Source organism: Delphinapterus leucas, chromosome 13, assembly GCF_059928025.1.
Source record: "Delphinapterus leucas isolate spDelLeu-1000000601 "Yukka" chromosome 13, BTC_Dleu_Yukka2, whole genome shotgun sequence".
In the NCBI taxonomy this organism is placed as follows: domain Eukaryota; kingdom Metazoa; phylum Chordata; class Mammalia; order Artiodactyla; family Monodontidae; genus Delphinapterus; species Delphinapterus leucas.
Genome location: NC_143141.1, coordinates 56892719 through 56918975, shown reverse-complemented (window position 1 = coordinate 56918975; position 26257 = coordinate 56892719). Strand labels below are relative to the sequence as shown.

Below are 26257 nucleotides of genomic sequence, written 5' to 3'. Positions count from 1 at the left end.
CTTAAGGGTATCCCCATAGTGTGAATGTGGTTGCTAATGAGCTGATGTCCCTCTGGGAGGTCAAGTTGAAAGATCTGGGGTGGAGATGGCGTGAATGTCTCTCTGTTGACATCAGTTTGAGGTTGACCCTGATCCTGGGGGATTGCTGTGGCCTGGAGAATTAAAGTCCGTGGAACTGGTTCAGGACACACCAGTTAAGACCTACTACAAAGGCGCTGTCCCCAAGGAACCCTCTGGATTGGTGTGAATTGCTTTTCCTCTACTTTCCGTTGCCCAGCTTTCAGACAAGAGGTGACTAAACTGGGCAATATGAAAAGGAGAGCCCCGTCTCTTAGTTCCCTTGTCCTGCAGCTCTGCCCTGCACCGGTTTACTGTTTGCAGTTTTGGATGCGTTGGCCTCTCTCTATCCAGTTTAGCCCCTTCCTAGGGTATCAGTGTATTAATACACCAGCCCCACAGAAAGGCAAAACTTCTTCCAGACACACAATTTTCTCCTCTGATCAATAACCCGGGGACGAGCAGGGCAAGTACTATTATTCCTTTTTTATGGATGAGGCTTGGGAAGTACTTTTTTTGCAGTTCCAGAGCTGGTTAGTGGAGGTCACTCGCCAGCCCATGTATCCTAGGTCTGAAATCACCACGTGCTGTCTGATCCTAGATTCTTGTGTCTGTCTCTCACAGAATCTGGGAAAGCTTGAGCTCCATAAAAATCTGTCAAATCATGACTTCAAGAATCTCTGTTAGCTTTCGTATTATATTTAGCATGATTCATTGGGAAAGATGGACTAGAGGTCCCCAAATTCAAATTTCTGAAGCCAAGCTCCCTCGTATTGGTTTTGTTTTGTTTTGGTTTTGGCTGTGCTGCGTGGCATGCTGGATCTTAGTTCCCTGACCAGGAATCAAACCCGTGCCTCCTGCAGTGGAAGCACAGGGTCCTAATCACTGGACCACCAGGGAATTAAGCCAAGTCTCCTTGCACCCTCAAGGGGCATAGCATCTAGAGAGGGAGAGAGGGGAGTAAGAGGTTAAGTGCAAGGAGATGCTTCAGGCCTCCCCCGAGGGGGTTAACTGCCTTCCCTGTGCCTCATTTTGAATTCCTCCTTTAACTTCTGGACAACCTGCCACCCACTCCGTTCCCACTGACTGTCTTCATTAAACCCTTCCTCCTGCCCTACCCCAAACCCACGTGGCTGGTCTCTGCCTGGGGGCCACCGGCTCAGATCTGTGCTTCCCAGCAGGCCAGAGCCACTCTTTAATAGAAATATGCGGGCTGATCCTCCAGCTTGTGTCGCTAAGCACTGGCTTTCGGTTGCCTGGAGATTATCATGGAGTCGAGACCGCACGATGGAAAAGTGTGTCTCATTCTGTGCTGGGATGTGCTTGCACGCCTAAGAACCACCAAACCTTTCTTTTGCAGCTCTGATTTTACATTAAATCCCTGGAACTTGAGGATACATCCTTCACATGTTAGTCATTGGAAATAATAAGTGCACAAAAGATTATGTTCTGATACCCCTGGGTTTATAGGGATCGGCAATTCTTCAGGATATAAGAGGGGAGAGTGATATAATAACACGTGTCTTCTGTAAAGCAGGGTAAAGGGAAGAAACAAACTGAGCTTTTGTGCTTATAACGGAGGGGAGGAAAACAGTGCTTTTGAATTTTCCTCAAAGTCACTATTTATTTGTAGGGGGAGCAATAATTAGAGGAGTAGGCCTCACTGAGTGGAGAGCATTTCAGAAAGTTCCTGTGGGAGAGACTTTGGCACTACAAATCTTTTAGAAAATGCAGAAATTAGAGGTCCCTGGACCCCTGGGCTGATGCTGTGACACATTTACCTTTTCTTGAGGTATTGACAATTTTCAGATCCAGAGATAGGAGTGCTGGATGATATGACAGGATTTAACCCGTCGTTCCGCCAGAAGAGTGCGTGTGTGTGTGGGGGGGGGCAGGATTTAACCCAGCGTTCCACCAGAAGTGTGTGTGTGTGTGTGTGTGTGTGCGCGCGCGCGCGTGCGCGCCCAGAACAGTGTCCAAGAGGAGGCACTGACAGCCCCGAGGCTCACAGAGCAGGGTCTGGAGGTTTGGGGAGGAGATGCCACAGGGGGGTTGGTAGGATCTGCGACTCTGGCCTGCAATTTGTCCATTTGACACTGGCCTTGGAGGTAGAGCAGCCGAAGCCCAGGGAGTCCTCCAGTTTCCATCAACCAGCCAAGTGTGTTCATCACCTCTATGTGTTCCCAGCCCCATTTCAGATGCGGTGGCAGATACAGGAGCACAAGACACGTGATTTCTGCCCCCAGACTAGTTGAGAAGACACACGTGAAACCAATGTGTGACGGTGTATAATTAAGCACTGACTTTTGCAGCAAAGACTTTGCAGGTAGGAACACAGCAGGGAGCTTGCCCTCAGGATTCTGGAGGCTTCACGGGCGGTGGGGCTGGAGCTGGCCAAGGAGGATGCATTTCTTTTTTTTTAACATCTTTATTGGGGTATAATTGCTTTACAATGGTGTGTTAGTTTCCGCCTTATAACAAAGTGAATCAGCTATACATATACATACGTTCCCATATGTCTTCCCGCTTGCGTCTCCCTCCCTCCCACCCTCCCTATCCCACTCCTCCAGGCTGTCACAAAGCACCGAGCCAATATCCCTGTGCCATGCGGCTGCTTCCCACTAGCTATCTACCTTACTACGTTTGTTAGTGTGAGGATGCATTTCTATGAGCAGAGGGGATGGAGGGAGGAAATTCCAGGCAGGAGGGGCCTGGTAACCAAAGGTGCAGTGGTTGGAGTGAGCTTGAAATGTAGTAGGAATGTGTGGGAATGAGCTCACCTGAGCCGAATATTCTCAGGGGCAGCCGGCGATGCGGGGAGAGGGAGTTACGGGAAGCTCTGAGAAGAGTGTTGTAAATAAATCAACATTTCAACATGAGTTTGCTATGTCCTGGCTCCTTGAGGTGCTGGGGCAGGGGACGTGGGTGTGAGCACTCCCTCCACAAGCCTTGATTCCCCATAAACAAATGGACCCAACCCACTGGGCCACATTCTCCCTTCTCTCCTGGGACTTAGGCCTGCAGAAACTTCCACAGGAGCCTCTCCTTGTAGGTGGGAAACAGGCAGTGGAATTGACTTTCACACCTGGCTATTCAGTTGCTGAGTAATTGGTTTCTTGATCATTGTAACAAAGGGAAACAAAGGTAAAGCAAATGTGTCTGCTGCCAGAAGAAAGAAATCCTCGAGCCACATTTGAGGCTTTACCAGGCCAGTTGTTTTTGAACAGGAAGGTGAAGGACTGAAGGCAGGGGAGACCTTAAGAAAAGTGTGATTGCTGGGGTCGGTGACGCATTCCTCACGGTACTGGGTGTTCTGTAGAGGCAGGATGGCAGAGAGCCTGGGAGTGCAGCCTCCCTCTCCAGACTGGATCAGGGCTCTGCCACTTCCCAGCAGCAGGGGCCCTTGGGCTGATTATTTCACTCACCAGGGAAAATACCAGTACCGGCCTCCCCGCTTCATGGAGTCATTGTAATCCTTGCAGGGTTGAATACACATATAAAGGGTTTGAAAGAGTGCTTGGCAAATAGTATGTGCTCAAGTAAATGTTAGTGAGAGATGCAGTTTTATTGCTGGCCTCAAGCACAACGCTGAGGAGACGGGGGTTTTATTCTGTGTTGGCTGCAGCAAAGAGTTCCACAGGAATGGACTGATGGCAGAAGCGAGGCTGAATGCAGAATGTGGATTGAGCACGGATATGATGGAGGGCATAGGCCAGTGACCAAGGCCAGGCCTGACCCAGGCTGTGCAGAAACCAGCAGAGCCCTGGATGCCTCAGCCAGCTGGGATGTGGACAGCTCTGAGCACAGAGGACAAGGGACCGGCCTGAGGGCCCGTGGCAGCCAGGCCTGAGCAGCCAGAGTTCTTGGCTTGCCCAGTGAAGGGAAACTGAGGAACATTGAAGAGGATCAGGGCAGACGAGGGTGGGCAGGGTGTCTTAAAGGTATCCAATCCTGCCTCAAGGGTAAGCTTGCTAAAATCTTCAAGTAAAGAGAACTGTCTGGAGCCTGATATCAGGCAACCAGGACCTGAGGACTATTCTTTAAGATGTCCAGTTTCTCATTGTCGACACATATGACTTGTACTGAAGGGTGGGGCTTTTCTTCTATCCTTTCTTACAGACAAATTGTCCTGATAACTTACTTCACCTGACCTTGCTAAGCATCCTGCCTTTCTATCATCAGTTATTATCAGCAAGTATTTACCGTGTCCCTGAGATGCATCCAGCTAGCATTGAACCCAAGGAAGAATTTTGGGGCCCAAGTTCAGGGAGCTCACAGGCTGGTCAAGGATCACTTAGACGGAGGTTACTTTTCTCAAGCGCTGAGATCTGTGATGTTGATGAGAGAAAGCTGCTGTCAATCGTTGAGGGCTAGGGAAGCCTGGGCCGACTTCCAGCAAAGGTGGGCCTTGGGCGTGGACGCCAGGGTCTTCATAAGCAGACAGAATGATGGGGTAGACACTCCTGGCCCCCAAGTAGGGGTACCATGAGAGTGGGGTTCAGTGGGGGAGGGGCGGTCAAGGCTAATTTAAGGGGTGGGATCAGATTAGGAGAAGTTCAGCAGGCAGAACATTAGGTGCCTCGGTGCCATCCACCTTGGGTTGGGAATTTCTAGAAGAGCATTTTGCCAGTTTCTCCTACATCTCAGGAAACTGGGGATTTGAATCTCACAGACTGGTACAGTATAAATAACTCAGAAATCTTGAGAAATGACAGGGTTGGCAGGCATACAGTTTCAGTCGGCTGCTCGGCAGCTGCGTGTGCTGGGGCTTGCAACGATATGCATGGGAACTTGGTTGGCTAATTTTGAATTCTCCTTTCTCCAGAGCCCTGGCCAAGGATGTGTAGGGAAGAGGGGTTATCCTCCTTGTTTCAGGGCAACTGCCATGCATAAGCGCTTTCTTCAGAGAAAAGCCTGTCACAAATTTCCATTACACAGCAAGTCAGGAGGGAGCTAGTGAATTCAATGAGTTAAATGAGTACCTACATCCTAAGGATCCTTTGTGTGTCATGATGATGGCGATGGTGGTACTGGTAGTTGCAGTGATGTTGGTGGCAGCAGTGGTGGTAGCAGTAGTGATCATGACGGTGGTGGTGGTGGTGGTGATAATGATAGCAATGATAATGGTGGTGATTATGGAGGTGATGGTGATCGTCATGATCGTGGTGGTGGTGGGAATGGTAGTGACAGTGATGGGATGAAGCGGTGGAGACCTTATACTTACATAGTTATGGCAGATTATGTAGCTCTTCTATACAGGTAATTTTACTTGAGCCTAAAGCAAAACTGTGAGGTAGGCAGAACAGGTATTTTTATCGCCAATTTGAAAGACGCAGGCTGGGATTCAGCGAGTTTGTAAGCCAGGGTTGTTGTTTTGTTTGTTTGTTTTGCGTCACTGTGTCTCTTGCCAGTGAGTGTCAGATGAGTAGCATGGACAGTCATAGATAGAAGCGTTCAGACAAAGAAGGGCTCCTGTGGGCCAGAGCCACCAGAAAGGGTTTCTGGAACTAGAATTTGAGCTTAGAAGTTTTGGCTGAAAAGTAGGACACAGGAAGAGTCGGAGATGTTAGAATGTATATATGTGCATATGTGAGTGTGTGTGTTGGGGGGAGGGGGGTTGTCAGAGAAAAGGGAGATTAGAAAGTAGAGATACAATCTGTGAACTAACAAATCGTGTTGGATTTCTCTGGAATTGGAACCCAGAGAAGAGAAGGAAGTTAATATTCATTGAACACTGCTCAGTGTGCCAGGTCCCGTGCTTTTTATATACCTTTTAAAAATGTGTCCTTTTCTATGTATTACTTAATTTAATCCTCACAACCTCCCTGTGAAGCAGATACTGTTGTCTCCACTTTATACAGTTGAAAACTGACCCATAAACAAAATAAATACCTTCCTCAAAGTCACCTAGAAAAGCCACACGAATCCAGGCCTCGGGTCATAACTTTCTACCGGGGATGCTGAGTGTGGTGTGTAGCTGCCGGCCCGAAAGTCCGCAGCCTGGGGTGTGTTAGTGATTCTGCAGCCAGGTTGAGGGGCGTTGGAGACGGGGTTTCGTCTCCAGAACTGCAAATCAGCAGGAGGTCACCTCTATCTCATAGAGGCTGGTGCTCTTTCCTGCGGTGGATTTGAATATTTGTCTTACCATTAAATAGGTGAACATATAACTGCTAACTGCTGGTGTAGGCTGAGGAAGAATACGGCTTTATTTTTCTTTCGCTCTGGGAAGACTTTTCTGTAGCGACTTTGGACAGTCTTTGAGATATCCAAGGTTTCCTTCAGGTGTGCACCTTCCGTAGTAACTGTTGCCCATTACATGTCCTGGGAGGAGGAGGAGGATGGATGGGCTGAAGGATCCCAGTGGATGTGAACTTAGCCTTTTTTTTTTTTTTTTTTTTTTTTTTAATTTAATTTTATTTTTTTTGCGGTACGCAGGCCTCTCCTGTTGTGGCCTCTCCTGTTGCAGAGCACAGGCTCCGGACGCGCAGGCTCAGCGGCCATAGCTTACGGGCCCAGCCGCTCCGCGGCATGTGGGATCTTCCCGGACCGGGGCACAAACCCGCGTCCCTTGCATCGGCAGGCGGACTCTCAACCACTGCGCCACCAGGGAAGCCCTGGACTTAGCTTTGATGAGCCCAGGACCTGGGGAAGGCTGTCTGGCTTTTGTATGTTCTTTGGGGACACTAAGGTCATACCCCAGCACTACACCCCTTGACTTCTAGGGCTCCCTCTCTCCTCCCCTCTAGGTTCTGGTTTCTAGAGGAACTTGTCCTGTGCTGTGACCTCTGGGAGGAGGTGGCTTAGCCCCCGTGCCCTCTGCAAATTTTACTCGGGGTGCTTATCGTGGATTACAGGTCAGACTCATGACAATAATGCTTTACATCTGAATGTAACCTTTTACTTTTCTGGACATGTTTATTGTTCCATTTTAGTCCTTCCACACCCCGTGTATAGAAGTGATGTGGTTATTTTTAACACAAGGATGCCGACTCCGAGAGAGGTGAAGTGCTTTCCCTGGAACGGCAGGAGTCGACGGCAGGGATGGGGCGAGTGCAGGGTTTTTATAGTCCCACTTCATGCGTTTTCCCGCCTCCCAGCGACAGTGCTGATGAGCTTTTATTTTTCCTAGAAAGCTCTGCAACTCGTGCATAGTTATACGCGCAGCCAGCGTTAGAGCATTCTTTTTGCAGCTGATAGAGCCCTCCGCGCATTTGGGACCTTTGGCCGGCCTCCTCAGGCCTGGCTCAGGGGCATCAGGGGCCTCTCGGTGGGAGTCCGGCCCTACCTGTCTGAACCCTGCTTCTTCGTGCTTGTTGTAGGGCGGAGCAGCCCTTCCTAATGTGTTACCGTTCAGTTCAGAATTGTGCGTTCTTGCTGCTTTCCCCTTTTAGAAGGGCTGGATTTAGCCCTGGCGCCAAATACAAGCCCTCACTTCATCTCGAGAGCTCTTTCCATCCACCCCTCCTCGGGCAGGCTATTTACAGACTTGTCATCCCACCATGCGGGTCAATCCACCAGTGAAATGAAAGGAAGGAGAGGCCCCAAGCCAACGAATTCAGGCAGATGCGCCTTATATAACACGTGCTAAAAATATGTAGATAATTGGAATGGAAAAGCGAAAAATGAGTTGCGCTTAAGCCTTAGTCTGAGACACCAAAGAGTGATGGGGAAGCAGTTTCTCCCAGCAGAAGATGCCCATATATAAATCATTTTACTCTGTGCGTACTCTCCTTTTTGTGGCTTTCCATCCATGTTCAGTTCCCACTCATCCCCACACGAGACTGAATTCGGGCAGCAGAAACCAAGACTAAGGGAGCGTCAAAGAAAAGATGCAGAGAGCTTCTGCCCCTTCAGAGCAGGAGGAGGCAGTGCCTAGGGGCGTGGCCAGATGTTAAGATGGTAAATAGAGCTCCCACTTCTGACAGCTTCCAAAACCAAACACGTAGAAGACTCAAATTATCAAAGGATTCTTTCTGCTCTGGAAGTTAACGTTAGGGATTTTTCTAAAACTGAAGAAGATAACTGTTTTATTCCAGTTCCATCCCCGTCTGCACCTCCCTGCCCCCCAGGTCCTCACTCTGTCAATTATCTCCTCTCCTTCTCTTGGCATCTTTAATTGCTTTTTCTCCTGGCTTCTTCCCCTCTGCCTACAACATGCTCTGTCCTCCCTCATTGTGCTATATTGTGTGTGATTAATGATTAGGCTCTGCATTTCCTATAGAGCGAGAGCGAGCACCCTGAGGGCAGGGCCTTGGCCTGGCTCAGTGCCTAGTACAATGCCTGGTCCAAAGTGAGCACCAAATCCTTGCTTGTTGAATAAATTAGTCATTCAACGGATCAGTGAATGGGCAGACCAAAGGGGATGTGTTATGATTTCCGAAAAATATAGTGTGAAAGATATGAACCCTGTTCTTCTTAGTCAGATCTGATGCTGGTCTCCTTGACAGTCAGATGACACTTCATCTGGCTCATCCGTCACCTGATGACTGACTGTTCTGTGTGACACCCCACAGTGAGGACACGAGGACTCTAAAGATAGCTGAACAGGATGTAGTGTTTGGAGAGCACGTGGGGTGATTAAAGATTTGGAGGCGACCTGGTACTACTGATCAGCTTTAAAATGAGAAAGTGGAGACCTAGGGTGTTCAGAAGATTTGGCCACAGTGACATGGTTATTAGTGAGCGGCAGTCCAGGCCAGTGCTGCCGGTTCATGTTGGCTGCTCAATCAGTCTTACAAACAAGCACAGGGTAAGTCTTCGGAACCCAAGGTCAGAGCCTTCCACGGACACCACCGTGCCCCTCACGGGGGAGCACGGAAACATCCATTGATCCGTGATGCTGGGCCGCCCTCCCCCGCCCCCCACACACAGGTAGCTCCAGGGAAGGCTCTCGCTGCCCACCTTTCAATTTGAATGCCTGTCTTTGCTCTGCGGAGGGCATAGCAGTTACTCTGTAATGAACTCTGCTACCTTGTCATTGGGAGCCCATCACCATCACTCACGTGATTTATTCCGCCTAGAATCTACTTCATCCATCTTTGGCTGACTCAAAAATTTGTGCCTACCTAGGGCCGAGTCACGTTGATGAGAGGTCCACTCCACAGCCTCCCGTTGCTGGGGTGTCCTGGGCAGCCCTGCTTTTCTCTTCCTATGGCTTGGGGTTCAGGTCTTCCTTGGATTCCATGAGGTGGTCCAGGTCTTCCCAATAAATTCCCCTTTGTGCTGAAGCAGCTTTTAGTCTCTGTTACTTGCAAATGAAAGAAGCTGAGCTGATCTAACATTGGAGTAGGAAGGAAGCAGAGCATCCAGTTCCTCACTTTTTATGTAGGAGAACACTGAGGTCCAAAGTGGGGAGTTTGGTGGTCCCACATCTCAAAGGCAGAGGATGGCAGAGACTGCACAGGATCTCAGTCCCTGGGTTCCCCACCCACTGTCCACAGTGTCCCCTCTGAGAATCACAGCAGGGCTGTGGGATCCCAACACCTGCTCCTCCAACAGTAGGAGGCTCTCAGCAGGTGCTGGGTCAGGGAAAGGAAAGGGCCTTGATGGAGGGAGACCTGGGGAAGAGACTTGTAACACTTAAGTGTAGCATGGGGTACATGTTTGTACTTAGAAATTTATAAGGCTTTTTATAACCAACCCCTGCCCTAACTGGGGTATCAAATCATTCACGAGTTATGGGCCTTAAGACTAAAACTGTGAAACTAATAAAGAGGCATCTGGTTCATGGAAAAAAATGTGTGGGTGCAAAAGGGTTCCAGGGGATAGGTCAGAAAGGCGTGATGTGCAGTCCCCCAACCCTGGGAGCTGGCTTCCAGAATGTTTGAGGAAATGAAGCATGAAGAAGGATCTAGATTCCACCTTCTTTTCTGCTTAAGATCAGAGGTCTACACAGGCTTTAGGAGAAGACAACTGCCGTACTTGCCTGTGTGCTGCTGGGCACATAAATGTGTCCCGGATCCCCCATTTCCTGAGCTTTATCTCATATAATTTATCTCATCCTTACACCAGCCTTATGAGGTCACTACTATCCTCACTTGGAGGTTGCAAAGCAGAGGCCAGGGATACTATATACACCTGCCCAAGATCTGTCATGCTTCAAAGCCAAAGCTCGCTCTTTATTATGAAGTGGCCCCAGATACATAGTCTCATATTTCTAAGTCCCCACATCAGCTGACAGCGCATTTAATATTTACTGTATCATTGTCATGTAATCCTAGTATTGTATATCATTACTGAACAAGTGGTTTTGATTCTTACGGCATGCCTGGCCCTGTGCTAGGTTCTGGTTTATACTGGAGAAATAGCACCAGAGTCCCTGCATTCGGGGAGCTTATAGTTAAGGTAAATAGTCATCAGACCTTCACATAACAAAACAACGCACCGTGTGATTAGATGCCAAGGTGAATGACGTAGGTGGTAAATGCCCTAACGGCACCTTCTGGTGCCATCAGCTCGTTGATCTGAATTTTCCCCACTCCTAAATGACTCCCTGATGGTGAATTACATCCTGGTTGAAGCCAGGTGCTCCATATTTCGCGCCATCAGTGTTCCATTAGGGCTTGACTTCCCCACACTCTTGTCCTAAATAGGCCATAATTGAATGCGTTATCATATGCAGTGCTGCACATGGCTGACTTTCTCATTTTATGTCAACTGTGAAAGTGACATACACACACAGAAAAATGCATGGCACATAAGTGTACAGCTCAGTGAATTTTCACAAAGCAAATACACCATGAGGTCAGCATCAAGATGAAGAAACAGAATATGACCAGCCTCCTCCATGCCGCCTTCCTGTCCCTGTCCCCCTTCTCCCGCCATCTTGGCTTCTAAGGGCACGGGATAGTTTTCCTTGGTTTTGAACTTTAAATAGGTGGGTTCATATGATACACAGTTAACCCTTGAACAACCTGGGTTTGCACTTCACGGGTCCACTTGTACGTGTTCTTTTGGGGGTTTTTTTCCCAGTAAATACTACAGTACTACCAGTCTGCAGTTAGTTAAGTTTGCGGACGCGGAACCATGGATATGGAGGGACGACTATGGGTCTTGAGCATCCTCAGATTTTGGTATCCACCAGGGCTCCTGGAACCAATCGTCTCTGTGGATACTGAGGGATGATTGTATACTCTTTTGTATCTGGTTTCTTTCATTCAGCATTCTGTTTATGAGATTCATCCATGTTGTTGTGTGTAGTTTGTTTTCATTCTCATTGCTGTGGAATTGTGGGAATATCTATCCATTCTGCCATTGATAGACACGTGGTTATTTCCAGTTTAGAGGTAGTACAAATGATGTTGCCATGAACATTCTAGTTCGCGTCTTCTGGTGAACAGATGTACGTGGTGGTGTTGCACACGTACCTAGGAATGGGAGTGCTGGGTCATGAGGTGGCCACTGTTCGGCTTCAGTAGATTCTGTCTGTGTTCCAAAATGGCTGTACTGATTTGCTGTCCCACCAACTGTGTGTGAAGAGTTCCAGTTGCTCCACAACTCTGCCAAAACTTGGTACTGTTCATCTCTAATCTACTTTCAGCTGTTCTAGTGGGTGCGTTTCATTGTAATTTTTCTCCTTTTATTATTGTGGAAAAATATGCATAACACTTACCATTTTTAAGGTACGGTTCAGTGTCATTAAGTACATTCACATTTTTGTGCCATCATCACCACCATCTACCTCCGGAACTTTTTTTGTTTTTCCAGATTGACACTTTGTACCCATTAAACACTAACTCCCCATTTCCCCTCCCTTCACCGCTGACACCCACCAGTCTACTTTCTGTCTATGAATTTGACTACTCTAGGTGCCTCATATAAGTAGAATTGTGCAGTATTTATCCTTTTGTTACTGGTTTATCTCACTTGCATAATGTATTCAAGACTCATCCATGTTACAGCATGTGCCAGAAATTCCTTTCTTTTTGAGGCTGAATGATATTCCATGATATGTATGTACCACATTCTGTTGATCTGTTCATCTTTTGATTTCATTCTGATCTTAATTTGCATTTGTCTGATAACTTTGCATTTCTCTTGAGCACCTTTTATTTGATCAGTAGCTGTTTGGGCAGAAGACTTAAGCAGGCATTTCTAAAGGATGATATCCATTTTCCTATTGCATCGTCTGCCTTTTTCTTACTGATTTGTAGGAGAACTTTACATATTCCAGATCCGAGTCTTTTCTGAATATATGAATTGCAAGTCCTTCCTTCTAATTTGTGGCTTGCCTTTCCACTCCTTAAAGAATATAGTTTGATAAATAGAAGTTCTCAGTGAATATAGTCCAATGTATCCATTTTTTTTTCTTTATGGCTAGCATTTTTGTGTGTGTTCTACTTAAGAAGGTGTTGCCTACCTGAAGGTCATGGTATATCCACCTGTGTTTTCTTCCAAAAACCTTATTGTTTTCACTTTCATCTAATGTGTCCGCTTTTTCAATTAGGAGTCGTTTTCGATCCTGGGGAGACTGGGGTTTGCAGCGCAAGCCTAGTATGTGGGCAGCACTATAGTGAAACCACATTAATTTGGGCGAGTGGTAACCGGCTCAGGTGATTGGTAGAACCCTACATGGGCGCAGGTGTCCCTTGCTTGGACATCAGATTTGTTTTCTGAAGAGTTACATGTAAATTCTATCTAGCAAATTTGGCCACATTAGAAAGGTCAAGTCTGCAGCTTTTCAGACATTTCCACCGAAGTTCAGGAGGGATTCTCCTAACCCACCTCTGCTTTACAGACTTGCTAGACTCACTGTGCCTCCCATTTCTTCTGACCCCCAAGAGCACACTTGAAAGCTCTCATCTACGGTACAGCAGCCTGCTCTCTAGAACTCCCTGCACTTCTGTCTCCATCATTTTAGTCGTATAATTGTCAAAAGTCACTTGTTTGTTGTTCTTCTTGTAATTACATAATTTTGATCTAATCTCATTTAATGTATGAAGTAGGAGCAGGAAAAGAAAACGTTTCTATGAAAACGAAGGTGAATGTGTTGGGAAGAGTCGCTGAAGATAAACGGCTAATAAAATCGCTGTTGAATTATGTGCAAGAGGGAAACAATAGAATCCTAAAAGGGGGAGGGGCCAGATAATAAAGCTCTAAAAAGATTCTCAATTCATATTGTTCATAAATGTCTTTAAGTTTTTGCTCCACTGTAAAGAAATCAAAATTAGAAGTGGTAGATACTCCATCATCTAGGAGAGAGAGTGCAGAACGCAAAACGGAGCATCCTTTCAAGAAAAGTCTTTGGCTTTGTTACTAGCCCATGGGTGTGCATATTTTCAGATAAATGTTTGAAGTTTGGATGGATGCTGTCAGTTAAAATACTTAAAGTATATAGATGTCTTATTTTTGCATGAGTCTCTGCTTTAATTGACTCTTTGTTAACTAAGCACTGTTCCTTTCGTCATAGATAAGGGGGTGGAGGGGTAGGAATCCCTCCGCTTCCGCGGCCATCCTCAAGCTAGGAACTTCTGTGAAGTACTGTTTTGTCTTTAAAAAAAAAAAAAAGTATTAATACTTCACAATTTGCATTTTAGTCCATGTTTAAAAACAAAATAAAAATAAGCATTTTTCTTTTTCAAAATCTTCAAATAAAACCACAGCTCAGCTGAGTTCTTCCGTGGTAGGAGTTTGGCGATTTAAGTCGCCTTCTAATGTATCTGCTGGATCAGTGCCATTGGAATCCATGGTGATTTTTCTGGCATCACCATGCCCGTGCCCTGCAGTCCTGGGATGCAGGCTTGCCTGTGCCATGCGGTGCCTGATGAAGATGGGCGTCGGGGCCACTGTCCTGCCCTCGGGATGTGGACATATGTGTACGCGGTGGTGAGGATGCTGCTCTCTGTGGGTGTGGGAGCCCCTCCATTCCAGAAGCTCGGTACTGCACTGTCTGGGGGCCAGTCTGCTGTCCTGCATCTCAGGCTGGATTCTCTCAGCTGTGAGCAGAGCTGGCAGGCACAGAGGGCGGGCATGCCTCTCACGCCAAGGACACCATGTGACACACTGAAAAACAGTCTGTTGCTCCGCTCCCCCCGACTCCCAACCCCCGCCCTCCAAGGCTACCCTTTGGGGGGTATTCATCTGCTCCCTCCGGTGGCAGGGTAGGTGGTTATTTTACCGGTAAATTTCATTTATTAGTTCCATTCTCCTCCACCCCACCTCACCCCCCCTCCCCGGGGGTAATAACGGTAACCAGTGCCCCAGGCCACGGCGCTGGGAAAGTGCTTAGGAAGCGAGGGGAAACCTTTCGGGCCGGCGCCCACACAGTTCTGAAACACCCTGGGCAATCAACCTGAGTCACTGCCGCCAAGGCAGGAATCATCCAGTAGCGCTTCTCGGCTCACCGACGTCCGTCCTCCAACGTTGTTTCTGACTTTTCCGGAGAGGAAGCCTGCGGGAAGCCCAGGTCAAGGCGTTGACTCGCGCGCCCCCGTGTGGTCATGGTGGGCGGGTTTGGAAAACGCGGCCAGGTTTTCCTTTCCCCAGGGCCGGGGAAGGCAGCGGGCAGCCTGCGACCCGTGCACACACCTTAAAAAAGCAGACATTTTGCATAATCTTTGATTGCTTATTTCTATTATTTTTTTTCCAAAATTTATTCAGCCGTTTAAATTATAATGGTTAATTTAGTGAGTATGTTGATTCTTATGAAAAATTATGTGATTTTATTATAATCATTACTTGGTCATAGTAGTGTCACGGTGAGCTTTTTTTTTAAAGAGTTTTTTAATTGAAGTATAGCTGATTTACAATGTTGTGTTTCGTGCGTACTGTTATTTTTAAGTTTTATTTTTATTCCTCTTATTTCTTAACAGTTAAGCATCCTCAGGTCTTATTCAACTCGAGTTGCAAGGCATGGCTTTTGGAGCTTGCAAATTTTCTGTAGGTGTAGGCAATGCCCCCTCCCGATTCTGGGAGACTTCCCCCAACCCACAGCCTATTACTGGTGCATGTTTTAATTCAAAATGGACAAGAACAAAAGCTATAGCTCTGCCTGTCCCTTTTACACTTTCAGGCTATAATAAATCAGCAGGTGTTCGCACCTGCTAGGGCCGAGCTATGGAATCTCCAGCATTGAGACCAGGGCCTAGTATGGATACAGGGCTCCCAGTGCTTGTATTTTGAGTTCCACAGAGGTCTGGACCTTCTTTTATGGATCCTTTGGGCAGTGATGACGAGAGAGGAGATGTGCTCCCCAAGGGATGAGCAATAATCCTCTTTGGGAAGAAAAGATTCAGATTCCATCCATTTAAAAAATCTGCTTCTTTAAAAATTTTCCCAGTGTATGTAGTTTTATAATGGTACTTCAGTAAAAATACCTGTGTGTGTGTTCAGGGGGATGGTTAGCAGGTGCTGTTGGTGCCCCAGCATGGCTGTATTCCTTGACCTACCACCGCAGTCAGCGGCAGAATACCCTGTGACTTCCCATGTCTCTCCGCCGGAGGTGACCTAAGCCACGATGTTATGGGGTAGGGGCTAAAACCTGATGGGTCCCCGTTGTAGGTCGTTTGATTTTAGGAAAATTCCTCTTAGGTCTACATCATTAGTCCAATAACAGCTACCATTCTTGAGTGCCTACTATGTGCCTGATACTTTATAATGAGTACGTTGTAAAGGTCACATTAACTTTGGAAGCAGATGTTTTTAACCTTTATTTAGACATGAGGAAACAAAGGCTTAGCAGATGGCTGCGGGATCTGGAGCTGAACACAGGTCTCGCTAGACCCTGTTCTCTCCCCCCTTGCTGGCTTCTCCATGGTGGCAGCGAGCTCCATGCATGTCCCTCTGAGGGCTCCAGTCCCAAGATCCCCACTGTTTCTCTCCCCTTCCAGCTCTACCCTACTCTCCTCCTCACCAGCCCCCCTCACCCTGTTCCTCTCACGTCCTCAGGAGCCAGTGTGGCCCCAGAAGTGAAGAATTGGAACCACACACTATTACCATCTGTTCAGGAGGAAATGGGAGCTCTCCCTGCCTCAGGGCAGGCTGAGAGGGCAATTTTCAGCCCCTTAGAGAGGCTGTGCAAATGTAGAAGCCAGTGTAGATGGCTTGGCTGAAGGGGGTGCTGTCTGGCAATTCGGTGCACGTTATGGGCTTTGAGAACAAGGTTGAGTAGTTTATCCTCCAAGAAAGAACACAGTTGAGAGGGAGAGGTGGTGCTACTCGTGATGACTCCGGGAAAACAGGTGAATCCCAGGACTCTCCTGGGTGAACCAGAACCTGCGTTCTCCCTTCCTGCTCTATACCTGTCCTGTATTTCTCACGTTGCTTTTATGATCGACCTCTGGGTCCCTTTCAACATTTTGGTACCTACTCTTCTCGCCATCATCAATCCTTACAACAGCCGTTTATTCACGGAGCAAACTTGGTCTGGCCTCCAGTTTTCGTTCTTTTCTGACTTATAGACCCCTTCTCTTTTGCCTAAGCTTGGCCTTTTCCTGATCATTTGACCGTAAATTCATCGTATCATGCCTTACTCAGCAACTTCTGGAACAGAAGGACAGACGCCCAAATTTGCTTAAACTGAGAAAGCGTATATTTACAAAACCGTGACGCTTTCCTTTCTCACTCATTTATTACGATCTCAAGAACATCCGCTCCCTTCATGGGCCATGACATTGTAAATCCCCGGGGGCAGAGGCTGGTCCTCCTGCCCAGTTAGGCGTGGTGGGCACCGCGTGGGCCCTAGCGCTTGTAGCTCTGCCTGGGTGCTCGGAGTTCCGTGGCTGAGTCAGCACTCAGGAATCCAGCGCAGCAGGTTAATTCCCTACTGGCTCCGACCCCAGCGAGATCCAGCCCAGAGCACCCCGCCAGAGTGGAGGAGGTGCTGGCTTGTCACTTACCAAGTTATTTCTTCTCCTGGAAAAGGTGAAACAAACAAACAAACAAACAAATAGACAAAAACAGACCTGTGTACATCATACTCCTCTGGGCCTCTTTCCTGTGGTTACTGTGAGTCCACAGTGAAATCCTCGGTATTAGCGTGCCTGCAGAAAGAGAAATTTGATAGAAGTGTGAAATACCATTATTAAACGTCCTAAGAGTTTATCTTGGTAGCGCCCCGATAGTGACAGACAGGAGACAGGCTTGTGTAAAGTCAGCACCACTGCCTTCCTCAGGGCTCACCATTTACATTCCCTAATAAGCAGCCCTACTGTCAGGCCCTGGAGCTGACCTTTTCGCTGCTCTATCATCATTTTATATCCCACTGTTCTGGAGAGTAGAATCTGGGCACTCTCTTTCACTAGATTACTAAGGCTTTCAAAGAGACATTTCCAACTCCATGTCATTAAGAGAAAATGCAATGACTTAAAGAAAAAGCAAAAAACTGTTTTACTTAAGTGATTCCAGCACCAGTTAGCTAACGCACTGTTAAGTCATGCTTGCTGTAAATTGTTGCGGGAATCTGCTGTCATTTCTGAGATGTGGGTGTAACCCATCTCCTCACCATGCTGGGCTGGCAAGTACATTCAGAAAACAGGCACCCACACATGCCCTCGCCCCATATAACCTTAAAGAGTCTCCTTGCTTAGTTGACTTCATGTTTTAGAGCTCATCTCTGCATCTTCCTGGGGGCTTCCTTTGGTCCCTCACTTATTGGCTTCTAGAAAGTAGTATCAGCAATGCAAACTGGAGGTTGTCCTCACGTGCAAAGGACCCCATTTCCAGCCTGGCATTTGCTTTGAATAATCCAGTGCTAACCCTCAGCAGGGTGTGTGTGGGTGTGTGTGTATGTGTGTCTAAGAAAGGGGTGAGAAGCCGGATTAGGGGCCATTATGGTTTAGAGGCGTGGCCTCCAGTGTAGAACTTGCATATGGTGTGGGTTAGGCCAGATGAGCCACTGGGAAATGGGAAACAAACAATAGTCCTTCCATTTGTATCTGTTACCTAAGAAACAAGAAAATGATTTCATTGTAATATTTAATATATGGGTTGCCAGGGCTACATGTTTATAATTTATAAGAAAGTAAACGTATATGTCAAAGTTGTTACTGATACTTGCAGCCAAAAATACTTGGAGACATTTGGCTTAGTCGATCCAAATAGGTCCAAGGAATGGAAGAAGCAGAGAGCATGTTAATCAGAGCAAGAGCGAGGGTGATTACTTGCGTTCAGGGTCATGTACACACACTATACACACAGCTCGCATGTGCACACACATTTATATTGACACACACATCAATCATACTTACTACACCCACTTACCACATGCATATCACAGATACACACCTACCTTCACTCACTCCTGCACACGCTCACTCCCACTTATATTCATTCACAAACACAAACTCCCATGCTCCCCCCAACTCTCACACTCACACACACACACACACACACACACCCCACATGCTCTCAAACACAATGCACCTTTTGTTTAATAAACTTAATAGACCACCTATTCCCAAGGGGAAGCAGCACGGTTAATCCCTTAGAGACACGCTAGCGGCCACTTGCTGCCTGACTCAACTCATTCTGATGGTTGGCATCAGACCTGAGCCTCAGGAAGTCGGCGTCCAGCATGTACGTGCTGAAGCTTAGTGCCCAGGACACCTGCGTATTCAACACCGTCGGTGTAGTCGTCTATAGATCAGGTGACATGAGGGCAGGTGAGAGGGAAAGACATGGTCTCTAGACTTAAAAGACACTTAGTATCTGGATTGGGAGATTATACAGACCTATGTCAGCTAGGCACTGACAGGTGTTTAGACTGGAAAGCAGTTAAGAGGAAGGAGGGACAGGAGGTCAGTGGGAGGGGTTTGAAGAAAAAGCAGAACTTCTGCTGGGCATTGAGGGATGGATGGTTGAATTGAAAAGGGAGAGAGAAGGGAAGATTCAGCCGGCACAATTCTATCTGTTGAGGGGCTGAGGATCAGGGGAGCTTAAGTCACTTATTCTGAAGTGAGTAGCCCCCTGGTCATTGGGCAGTTCAAGCATGCACTGGAGGAACCTAGAGGGATTTCAAGTGATGGAAAGTTATTGAGCTAGACACCCTTTAAGGTTCACTTGAGCCCTGGGATTTTATGGTGACATGACAGTCTTTCCTGGCTGGCTCTGGCTAAGAAGGTGATAAATTCACTGATTATGGGCAGGTTGTTCTTTGGGATAAGAGACCCCTGTTGCCGGAGAGGTCTACCTCTTCTACGCTGATTGAAACAGGAGGTCCAGGCAAGAGGCTGCTGTGGTTAGCTGGAAGTTCTGTCGGAGTGGGATCCGTCTTTCCAAATAGTTAGTTATCAAAGCAAACTCTTAGAAACCAAACCTGATTGCTGTTTGGAATTTATTTCTTCTTGGGGCATAACACCCCTAGCCTGGTCCATGGAATGTGAGCAATCCTGCTTAGAGAGAGAAGTGTCGGAATCAGGCATGAAAAACGAATATGTTTTACTTGTCATGTTCATCTGAGGCGGATTAATGCGGTTCTATTTCTACCTGTTAAATATTGACAGAATGAATTGTGCTAGTTAAGCTCCAAAGACACCAATTAAAGAAACATTTCGGCCAAAGACAATGCCTTTCTGGGTGTACCCTGAGATGCCTGGTGGGAAGGGATAATTACCGTGATACCATCATTTGGCTGATGGCATCCAAATTGTATATAGGCAACATTTCCTTCTTAGAATCCGTTTAGGTGATTAACTGAGCAAATCTCATGTACATTTCACGCATGTGTCACGTACAGAGGAACAGCCCTTGTGATGTGAAAAGTCCTAATAGCTCTCAGGAGGGGACCGGCAGGGACTGGCACAGGCCGTGCACTTAGTGAATTGTGTTGGCCTGATGATCAGGTCCTCATAGGAAAGCTTAGAACATGAATGGATTACGAATTCTCTTCTTCCCTGAGCTTTGTTACAGAAGCACACTGTTCCCATTCTACAGTGAATGCCTGGGCAAAAGCCATTTAATCTCCTTGAGATTCAGTTCTTTGACAATAAAATGCATTGTGTTTATTATAATACACATGCATTTAAACGAGTATATGGATGTCAAAACTCTCTGTAAACTTTAGTCTTACAGATTATTTAAATAATAAATACCATATGTGCTTATAGGAAAGGACTGAGTAACACGGAGGAATGCTTTAGGGGGTAAAAGTTGCCTGGGCTTCCCTGGTGGTGCAGTGGTTGAGAGTCCGCCTGCCGATGCAGGGGACACAGGTTCGTGCCCCGGTCCGGGAAGATCCCACATGCCGCAGAGCGGCTGGGCCCGTGAGCCATGGCCGCTGAGCCTGCGCGTCCGGAGCCTGTGCTCCGCAACAGGAGAGGCCACAACAGTGAGAGGCCCGTGTACGGCAAAAAAAAAAAAGTTGCCTGACCTCTCGCATCCCCTTCCCGGAAGCCAGCTGCTGTCCCTTTCTTTTATATATGTCAAAGTGCTACACAGATACATGTGACTATGATTTATTTCATGTAACCTTTCAACTTTTATAGTATTTTGTAAATTGACAAATCATTTTAGCCAAAGAGAATGATTACATCTTGTGAGCTAGGACATAGCAACGAAGATTCAGGAGGATTTAAGAGCCCATTATAGGTAATTTTCTACTTGTCTACTTTTATTATAGGAGGCAGATTCCTTTGTTAAAGGACATGATTCAGTTTCCCCTAAACCTAACACTCCTTCATTTATTCCTCCATTAAAAAAAGGGATTTTTGCACTTACCATGTACAGAGCACTTAACCAGCCTATGAAAGATTAAAAGGACCATAAACATCTCAGCCGGGAGATAGGAGTTGCACGCTGGTAACTGTATACAGTACTGGGTATATGTGTGTAAAGAGGGGTGTGGGTAGAGGGCCACAGGAATTGTCCACGGACCCCTCTAGCCAGGGGCTTCCTGGGAGGAGGTGACATTTGACCCGGGTCTTGCAGGTGAGTTAGAATTAAGACATACAAGGTGAGAACGAGTTTCCCTACAAAACTTGAAATCTTTGAGATTACACAGACCAGAATTTCTTCTTTCCAGATTCCTTTTTTCTTTCTGAAATGTTTTTGAATTCCACTGCCCCAAATGCCCTTGAGGAGGACACAGTAATATAAAGTTCTCACCAGATGACACCACGGTATAAAAATGTGTCAGCTGAGTTACACTATCTTGGCATAAACCCAGCCTCCGCTCCTGCTTTCCTGGGTCCTCCTCGTGAAGAGTCCCCATTTGCAGAACGAACCAGACAACTGCAGGGGAGGCTGAGTCTGTGTTGAGTAAACAAGGGAGAATTTGGAGTCCCCATGCTGTGAAACTGCCCTGTCTAGATCATCAACACAGAATTAAGTTGCTAGAGCCAGGAAAGACACAGATGAGCGTTCGGTCCACAAAAGCGTTGTTTGACGGGGTTTGGAGACTGAGGCACAGAGCTGTGATGTGATTTACCCCAAGACAGTTAGATGGGGAGGAGATGACTGAGTCAGGTGTGGGAGAGAACCTAGGCGTCATGAGTCAGTTCCAGTGCTCAGCCACCATGGTCCCCCCACAGGGCCATTGTTTGTAGATTCTTGCCTGGATTCACTGATACCACAGCCTTTAGAATTGAATCACCTAGCTGGTGACTCAGTTCTACCACCCATTCTGCTTCACTAGTTCCATTTACTCCATTTGGGCTTCGCTTTTGTTCTGCACCTTATGGATTGCTGCAGCCATCAGGCTGTAGGGGAAGGCCCGTGTCTTCCCGGTGGGCGTTCCTGACGTGTGAGCTGTGCGTGGGACGCCTTCAAGCCAGTACAGAAAAGACAGCTCAGCTTGGGATGGTGGCTGCACTGGTGTATACGTTTTGTCAGAACTCATTGACTTGACACTTGCGATCTCCGTGTTCTACTTTCTGTAAGTGAATATTTAATTAAAAAAAAACATTCAAATGACTTCACTTGTAAATCCTTGGGTATCTCGGTGGGTAAATTCCACCTACCTTCAGAACCACTTTGCGGTGGTTACAGAGGTGTCACTCGGTAAAGAGGGGGCTCTTGTCTTCTGCTCCCAGCCATCACTGACCTTTTCCTCTCCGGGAATGGTTTTTCCATCTCCTGCTCCTCTTCCAACCCTCCACCTGCCTCCCGTGGGCCTCCAGCTGCCATAGGTTGGTCCCATCAGGCAGGGAAAGGACTGCCACACCAGAGCACTAAGAGTAGGGTGTGTCCTGGGAGGACTTTAGTCTCAGAGGAGGACCTCAGAGGGCCACACTGCACAGCTGGCACTGGTTGAGCACGTACTGTGTGCCAGGCCCTGTGCTCGAGAGGAAAGAATGACTTGCTTACCGTAGAGGGTCGGGCACTGGTGAGGAAGACCCTTTGGTGAAGGGCTTTTTCATCTCCTTCAGTGAGACCACGTGAATAGCCACCTATATCTATGGGTATGGCCAACATTGGATGGCAGTGATGCCAAACCCCAAAATGGACTGGATTCAGTGCTCTGCATGTATAAGTCATTAATGAAAACAAAACACCTAGGGCTGCCATTAACACCCCCCCACCCCAATCTGCAAGGCCAGGATTTATTGTGAAGTTGACAGAGGCCCTCCCAGGGTATAGGATGTTGGCTGAATATCAACTAAGGTGACCAGGCTTTGCAGACCCATTTTGCAAAGGAGCCCCGAGGAGCCCTTTGTCTCTCAAATCCCTGCCCTCCGCCGGGTTCCCTGCCCTCGGGACCCTTGATCGGATCATCCGTGGCTGTGGGTCACGCACCATCATGCACCTGTGACTGACCGTGCAGTAAGGCCACTTGGCCTATTTGTCTTCTGGAGCACTTCACCTGAATCTATTTTCCATTTAAATTATAGAAATGAAATGAGTTATAAGCGACCCAAGTCAGAACATTGGGATATGCTGGCTCAGCTCTTCCCAGGGTTTGCAGGGAAAGCAGGGACAGCGGACACATCTGTCCACTTGAGCGGAGAGAAGGCGAGGGCCTGGAGAACAGAGCTGTCTAATCCCAAAGACGTCAGCCTCGAGCTCTTGCTCAAAGAAGAAGGTCAGCGATGGTGAGAGATGGGGGGAGTCACCCTGCCAGCTCACTGCCCCTTAATCTTTTTGAGATCCATGCCAGCACCCTGGGAAACAGCCAGTTATAGTTGTAAGAGGTTCTTTTTGGAGTGCCGTAAAGGAAGAGATGAATTAAAGGTCGGCAGAACCGGATTGTGATAAAGGTACCAACATGATTTGTGGGGTTAATCCTCCCCTGCTTGCCTCATGGAGTTTCCCAGGAGAGAAAGTTTGGATGAAGGGGGGTGTGACCACCCTCTTGAGTAGTTCAGAATGCTGCCCCAGTGCAAACCTGGGCTCTCACCGCCCTCCAAGGGGGCAACTCCAACACACCATGGGTTGAAGAGGGAACTTGTCTTGTCTTTGCCGTGGCCTGGTTCTCCAGACACTGCTGTCTGCTGTGGATTCAGCAGATCTTCACCGCCACCCTCACAACTGCAGGGGTAGACTTTGGAATCAGACTTGGGTTTAAAGCCTGCTTTGTCACTTTCTGTTGTATCACTGCTGTACCTCTGTAAATTTTAGTCTTGTCGTCTGTAAAATTAGGGTAGCGAGGGTACTTTCCTTGTAAGTGGTTGTGAGGATTACTGATAATATACATTAAACCACCTATCACCATGCTGGGGGCATAGCAAGTAATCAGTGGTGCCTGCCATTACGACAATGAATCCTTTCCTCCCTCCTAGGCCTTTGAGTTGCATGGCTCCTGTAACCCTTAAGTCAAGTTCAATCTCTAGGACCCAGGGGACAGCAGCCTCTTCACTCTGCCTCCTCTGGTGCTTCTCTGGCCTCAAACTCCTGGCTGAGTAGCCTCAGCTCTGCCTTGGCCAGGCTTTCTGTAGCGGGGAGCTGCTCTGACCCCACAGCCAGGTCCATGCTCTGGCCTCCTGATCAGTGCCCCAGGACTTTCCATGCATCTGGGCCTGCCCTTGAGCCCAGTCCCATGCTTGGGCCCCTCCTCCAGTGGCTGGATCTCCCCGGGCAGCTGGTCGCCTGTAGGCCCCTCTGCCTCTCCTCTGCCCTGCACTCTCTTTCCCAGCTCCCACCTGTCCAGCCCTTCCTACCTGTGCTAACACCCCTGCCCCCCCCACCGCCCCCATTGCTTCCTTTTCTCTCTGCCGGACTGCACTAGTTGTCAACTCTGCCCCCCTAGAGACTCTGGTCCCTGGATCCAACCCCTCCAGTCTGGCCTGTCCTACCCATCAGCCAAGTCCCAATTATGACCCAGTAGACCTAGACTCTATGAGACATTCACTACCCTGAGGTCATCATTCAGCCACCAAAAGTAATTCATGTTAGAATAAGGTAGACAGAAAACGCCCCGAACCTCTCTCCATCACATAGAGTTCTTATTGCTATTGTAAAGATAGTACCACATAAATGAAGTGTGGTATATCCATTCAATGGATCATTATTCAACAATAAAGAGAAATGAAGTACTGATACATGCTACAATATGGAGGAACCTTGAAAATATTATGCTAAGTGAAAGCAGCCACACACAAAAGGCCACATACTGTATGACTCCATTTATATGACACGTCCAGAATAGGCAAATCCATAGAGACGGAAGGTACACTGGTGATTGCCAGGGGCAGAGGGAGGGAAATGGGGGATGCCTGCTAAAGCGTATGGGGGTTTCTTTTTGGTGTGATGAACATGTTCTAAGATTGTTTGTGGAGATGGTTGGACGTCTGTGAATATACGAAAGGCCACTGATGACACGCTCTAAGTGGGTCAGTGGTACAGTGACCCATGATATTGGGACATTATGTCCCAGTAAAGCTGTTACCAAAAAAGATAGTTAAGGAATGAATGTATCAACATGTTAAAAGATTAAAATAATGTTTATAGTAATACAATGCTAACACAACTGTTTTAATTTTTACCTATCTTCTGATCTCCGGCTACTTGAAAACCACCTTTTTATGTGGTTATAGCCTCAGTGTACTCTTTTCACTGTTCTTTTTAGCAAACATTTGTCCATTTTGTTACTTAGTCTTTATAATTATCATTTGTATTCTATCAGTTTGATATCTCATTTAATTATTTTCCAATTGGTAGGCATTCATGGCTCCAGATTTGCTGTGGTAGTGGTGATTACGATAGTGTTTCTGTTCTGTAGAACTAAAAAATGTCTGTAGGATTATTTCTTTGGAGATGGACTATTTGGTCAACATTCCTTGCAATGAAATTTATGTTCCTTTTCTAGTCTATTTTACTCAATAAAGCTTGGAGATGTAAAAATGCCTGAGAAGCAGGAGGAAGCCGGCGCCCAATGGACGTGTGAGGTCAGCAGTGTTCTCGTTAAGCAGTAATAAACCTCCCTCCCCCACCCCCATCCTAGACAGTGTTCAGGCATTGCTCAGTATAAGTGTCTATTGTCTACATGTTAGACCCTGGCTAGTAACTACAGCTGTGGTTAGGTGGAAAAGCAGGAATAATTTAGTGGCAATCTCACGACCCCTCGTTAGCAAATGTAAAAATGTAGTATCTGCTTCAGATCTTTTTCATTGTCTTTGTTAAAGACATGAGATACAGCTGGAATTCCCTTGAGAAGGGATTTCTACTCCTCTTTCCCCAGAGGTAACCACTGGGCTGAAGTTGGTGTTTAGCCCATTCATGTGTGTGCATGTGTGTATGTTTAGAGATATATATATATATATATATATACATGTATATATATACATATATAAAACGTGTGTGTGTCTAAGTGTTTTGTGAATTTGATTTTATATAAATGGTAACATTCTGTACATTTTCTTTTGTAGCTTGTTTTATTAAGGAAACATGTTTTGAAGATTTGTCTCTGTTGACATATAGTACACTCATTTTAACTCCTAGATTATATTCCTTGTATGACAATATCACAGTTTTTATCCATTCACTTGTTGGTGGACATTCAAGTTGTTTTTAGGTTGTTTTTTTTTTAAACTACCACAGTGTTCCAGTGAACATCTTTGTGAGAATCTCTCTGGGTGTATGTGTGCAGATTTCCCTAGGGTTTGTACTTAGGATGGAACTGCTGGGCTGTAGGCTATGTACATTCTCAGCTTAGCTCATTATTGCCAGATTGTTCTGCAACCTGGTTATATCAGTTCACACCCCCTTGGGACAGTATGTAAGAGTTTGCTTCTTTACAGCCTCATCAAAACTTAGGAATGTCAGATTTTTAATTTTTACCAACCAATAAGTATAACGTGGCACTCGTTATTGTGTTAATCTGCATTTCCCT

At 47.0% G+C, this 26257-nt stretch overlaps 1 protein-coding gene across 2 annotated transcripts in view; it reads left to right on the top strand.

Moving 5' to 3' along the window:
• PRKCE (protein kinase C epsilon) overlaps nucleotides 1–26257 on the top strand; it is a 512296-nt gene that overhangs the window by 267365 nt on the left and 218674 nt on the right. The gene's annotated exons all lie outside the window — the stretch shown is intronic.